Raw genomic sequence first — 5,961 nt, 5'->3', positions numbered from 1 at the left:
TATAAAATCAAAATATCTGAAATTTAAGCATATGATCAAATCTTTGAGATACATAATACCTGCCATCGTTGGGCATGAAGTTGGCTTAGCCAATCTTGAAGCGGAGGTTTTATAAACCCACACTGTTGGAGGAGATAGCAGCTCCTGTATATATATAATGCCGGTTTACCATGTAAACCGTGCCGAGTTATAAAACACCGTGTTACTCCGTAATAGGATGTTAACAAAAAATCAAACCGAGCAAATAGTCTTCGGATTAAAAATGGACCGTGTTCCGTCAATTGACAGTGTGAACCAGTTTAAAATTTTGTCGGTTTAAAAAACGCAACAAAAAGAAAGAAATATCTATCAAAGAAAATTTTGAAGCAAAGGCAATGATAAAACCATTTGCAAAAAGAGGCTTATTTGAGCCGATCAGATGGCGTTACCATGGTCGTACATGACCAAACTCCCGATAGGTGTAGCTATGGTTCAAGTCAGCCAGGTCCCCAAATGAAACCGTGGCATTTATGCCGATCAAGAGGTGTGGCAATGGTTCGGGTTCGACCAAGCCCCCAAGTGATTCTGTGGCCTTAGGCCGATCAAGAGGCATGACTGGTTCAGACGTGACCAAGTCCCCAAGTGATCTGGTGGCTCTCGCCTATCAAGAGGTGTTGCATTGGTTCGGACACGACCAAGCCCCCAAGTGATATAACATGATGCTTTTGAAAAGCCAACTCAAGGGGTAAACCGGAGGCCGCTTTAGAACAACTTCCGTGTAACCACACATGATGTAAAAGGATGGATACCCCGCTTTAGCTGAGGTCCCGGTTTATTATATTTAATCATAATATATACATCGTCGTAATATGTACATAAGTAGAGCCAATGGCTCAGGTATAGTAAGGCCGAAGATGAGCTATGTTCCACGGCCTGTTGGTCTCTTCCTCTGATGTACGTGCGTCTTTATGCTCTCGAATATCGATCAGATAGTATGACCCGTTGTGCAGATTCTTGCTGACCACGATAGGTCCCTCCCAAGGTGGGGATAGCTTATGCATATCAGTGTGATCTTGGATGAGCCGAAGCACCAAATCTCCTTCCTGAAAGGTTCTGGTTCTGACTCGGCGACTGTGATAACAACGAAGATCATGTTGGTAAATCGCCGAGCGGGCGGCTGCTATGTCACGCTCTTCATCCAACAGGTCCAAAGCGTCTTGCCGTGCTGTCTCATTGTCCGCTTCAACATAAGCCGCCACACGAGGTGAGTCATGACGGATATCACTTGGGAGAACCGCCTCCGCTCCGTAGACCATGAAGAACGGCGTGTATCCTGTTGATCTGTTGGGTGTAGTATTGATGCTCCATAACACAGATGGTAACTCTTCTACCCAACAACCCGGCGTTCTCTGCAAAGGAACCATAAGCCGGAGTTTGATGCCTCTCAAGATCTCTTGATTAGCCCTTTCTGCTTGACCATTGGACTGCGGGTGTGCCACTGATGAAACGTCAAGCCGGATGTGCTCCCGTTCATAGAACTCCTTCATGGCACCCTTAGACAAATTGGTACCATTATCTGTGATGATAATGTGTGGAAAGCCAAACCGGAAAATCACTTTTTTGATGAACTGAACCGCCGTGGCCGCATCACACTTGCTAACAGGTTCTGCTTCTACCCACTTTGTAAACTTGTCAACCGCCACCAGGAGGTGGGTCTTCTTATCTTTGGACCTTTTGAAAGGCCCAACCATATCCAGCCCCCAAGTCGCAAATGACCAAGTAATTGGAATCATTCTCAATTCTTGAGCCGGCACATGAGCACGTCTTGAAAACTTTTGGCAACCGTCACATCGTCTGACCAGATCCTCCGCATCAGCATGAGTAGTTAACCAATAGAAACCATGGCGAAACGCTTTAGCTACCAAAGATTTTGAACCGGCGTGGTGACCACAATCTCCTTCGTGGATCTCACGCAAAATTTCATAGCCTTCTTCAGGAGACACACAGCGTTGAAACGCCCCTGATACACTGCAATGATGCAACTCGCCATTGACAATAGTCATGGACTTGGACCGCCGGATTATCTGCCGGGCCAGATTCTCATCCTCTGGTAACTTGCCCTGGTTCATGTACGCCAGGTAAGGAAGCGTCCAATCCGGAATGACATGAAGAGCTGCTGAAAGTGCGTTATATCGACTAGAGGGGGGGTGAATAGGCGATTTTTATGAAAGTCTTCAAAACGTGGAAGTTATGAAGACAAACAGTAGAGATATGCCTATTACTATGCAGCGGAAGTTAGACTACACTAGGCAAGCCATGGTCAGGTATCAACAGAGTGAAAGCACAGTGACAAATAGCTGTAGTGTAATTAGGATCAAGTAGGAAGATACTATGAAGCCAAACAGATCATACACTCATGTTGTGAAGACAAAAGATAGAACATACACGCAATGACTTCACAATGAGTGATCAGTAAGTAAAAGGAAGTGAAGATGAAACCAGTGACTCGTTGAAGACAATGATGTGTTGGACCAGTTCCAATTTCTGTGACAACTGTACGTCTGGTTGGAGCGGCTAGGTATTTAAACCTTAGGACACACAGTCCCGGACACCCAGTCCTGAAAACGCAGCTCAGGACACCAAGTCCTCACTGTATTCTCCTTGAGCTAAGGTCACATAGTCCTTGCCCAATCACTCTGGTAAGTCTTCAAGGTAGACTCCCAAACCTTCACAGACTTCGTTCACTGGCAATCCACAATGTCTCTTGGATGCTCTGAACGCGACGCCTAACCGTTTGGGGGATTCACAGTCCTCAAGTGTAATAAGTCTTCAGATCACACAGACAAGAAGACTTAAGTGATGCCCAATTTTCTCTGGCTCTGGGTGGTTAGGGCTTTATCCTCGCAAGGAATTCTCTCTCTCAAAGGCTTCGAGGTGGGTTGCTCTCACACGACAAAAGCCGTACTCTCAATCTACACAGCCAACCGTTTATGGTTGTAGGGGGTGGGCTATTTATAGCCACTTGGCAACCCGACCTGATTTGTCCGAAATGACCCTGGGTCACTAAGGAACTGACACGTGTCCCAACGGTCAGATTTCAAACTCACATGGCAACTTTACTTGGGCTACAAGCAAAGCTGACTTGTCCGGCTCTGGACAAGATTCGCTCTCATTGTCTTCACTCGAAGACATAGGTTTTTGGTTTAGGCATCACTTCAGTCATTCTGACTGGTTCTCCTGGACCCCACTTAACAGTACGGTGGTTCCTATGACTCAACACAAAAGAAAAAGAACTACGAAAGATCTAAGTCTTCAAGCTCCATAGGCTTCATATCGTGTCTTCTCTTGTCATAGTCTTCAATGTGAATATCTTCATATACCACCTTTGACTTCAATGTCTTCATACATTTTTAGGGGTCATCTCTGGTAGTAAAACCGAATCAATGAGGGACTTATACCTGTGTTATCCTGCAATTCTCACAAACACATTAGTCCCTCAACTAGGTTTGTCGTCAATACTCCAAAACCAACTAGGGGTGGCACTAGATGCACTTACAGCTGCCACCAATTGAGCCTCCGGATCAGGAATAGCCAAATCCGCTTCACCGGGGAGCTTGACCGACGGGTTGTGCAGCACATCCAGAAAAACGTTGGGCGGGACCGGTTTGCGCTGAGAGCCCAGCCGGCTTAAAGCGTCCGCCGCTTCATTCTTCCGTCGGTCCACATGGTCCACTTGATAGCCTTTAAAGTGACCTGCAACAATATCCACCTCACGACGATATGCTGCCATGAGTGGGTCCTTGGAGTCCCAAGTGCCAGATACTTGTTGAGCCACGAGGTCCGAGTCACCAAAGCACTTAACTCGACTTAGATTCATCTCCTTAGCCATCCAGAGACCATGGAGCAAGGCTTCATACTCAGCTGCATTGTTAGTACAAGGGAACATTAAGCGGAGAACGTAACAAAACTTATCACCTCGTGGGGAAGTTAATACGACTCCAGCCCCCGAGCCTTACAATTGCCTGGATCCGTCGAAATGGATGGTCCAATATGTGTGATCCAGCTTTTCTTCAGGTGTTTGCAGTTCCGTCCAATCATTGATGAAATCAACAAGTGCTTGAGACGTAACCGCCATCCGAGGCACATACTTCAATCCGTGCGGCCCAAGCTCTATAGCCCACTTGGCAATCCGGCCAGTCGCTTCCCGGTTCTGGATGATATCCCCCAAAGGAGCAGAACTTACCACCGTAATTGGGTGCCCTTGGAAGTATTGCTTAAGCTTCCGGCTTGCCATAACAACTCCGTACACCAGCTTCTGCCAATGCGGATACCTTTGCTTGGACTCAATGAGTACCTGCTGATATAATAGACCGGACATTGAACTGGATGCTCCTTACCTGCCTCCTTTCGCTCCACCATAATAGCCACGCTGACCGCACGAGCATTAGCAGCAACATATAGCGGTAACGGCTCCTTGTCAATGGGAGCAGCGAGCACAGGCGGATTGGCCAATTGCCGCTTTAAGTCCTCAAACGCCTCATCAGCAGCGGAACTCTAGACGAACTGATCCGTCTTCTTCAACATCTGATACAAAGGGATCGCCTTCTCACCAAGGCGGCTGATAAACCGGCTTAACGCGGCAATCCGTCCTGCCAGGCGTTGAACATCATTGATACACTTCGGTTTAGCCAGGGAGGTGATGGCTGTGATCTTCTCCGGATTAGCCTCAATTCCCCTGTTGGACACCAGAAAACCCAATAACTTGCCTGCCGGTACACCAAAAACACACTTGGCCGGATTAAGCATCATCTTGTACGTCCTCAGGTTATCAAAGGTTTCCTTCAAATCGTCAACCAGAGTCTCCTTCTCCCTGGACTTAACCACGATATCATCCACGTAAGCATGTACATTACGGCCAATCTGCTTGTGAAGACAATTTTGTACACATCGTTGATAAGTTGCCTGGGCACTCTTGAGCCCAAAGGGCATAGACACATAGCAGAAGGCTCCAAAGGGAGTTATGAATGCTGTCTTCTCCTGGTCCTTAACTGCCATTTTGATCTGATGATAGCCAGAATATGCATCCAAAAAACTTAAACGCTCACAACCCGCCGTAGCATCAATAATTTGATCAATACGGGGGAGGGCAAAAGGATCTGCTGGACAAGCCTTATTAAGATCTGTGTAATCCACACACATGCGCCAGGTGCCGTTTTTCTTAAGGACCAGCACCGGATTGGCAAGCCACTCAGGGTGAAAAACTTCAACAATAAAGCCAGCTGCTAAGAGCCTGGCTACCTCTTCTCCAATCGCCTTGCGTCTTTCTTTGTTAAACCGGTGGAGAAACTGTTTCACCGGCTTGTATTTAGGATCCACATTGAGGGTGTGCTCAGCGAGTTGCCTCGGTACACCTGGCATGTCAGAGGGCTTCTATGCAAAAATGTCCCGATTCTCACGGATGAACTCGATGAGCGCGCTTTCCTATTTTGGATCCAAGTTGGCACTGATGCTGAACTGCTTGGATGAATCGCCAGGTACGAAGTCAACAAGCTTAGTTTCTGCTGCCGATTTGAACTTCAGGGCCGGATCATGCTCCATAGTTGGCTTCTTTAATGGAGTCATGTCCGCCGGATCAACATTGTCCTTATAATACTTCAGCTCCTCGGTGGCACAAACCGACTCTGCGTAGGCCGCATCTCCTTCCTCGCACTCCAAAGCGATTTTACGGCTTCCGTGAACCGTTATTGTCCCCTTGTGACCCGGCATTTTGAGCTGCAAATACACATAACAGGGCCGTGCATAAACTTGGCGTAGGTCGGTCGCCCAAACAGGGTGTGATATGGACTTTGGATTTTCACCACTTCAAACGTCAATGTCTCCGACCTAGAATCATGATCATCTCCAAAGGCCACTTCCAGAGCTATCTTACCAACAGGATATGCTGACTTGCCAGGTACCACACCGTGGAATACCGTATTGGAC

This window comes from Triticum urartu, chromosome 4 (assembly GCF_003073215.2).
Source record: "Triticum urartu cultivar G1812 chromosome 4, Tu2.1, whole genome shotgun sequence".
NCBI lineage: Eukaryota > Viridiplantae > Streptophyta > Magnoliopsida > Poales > Poaceae > Triticum > Triticum urartu.
Note: the sequence above shows the minus strand (reverse complement) of the source record.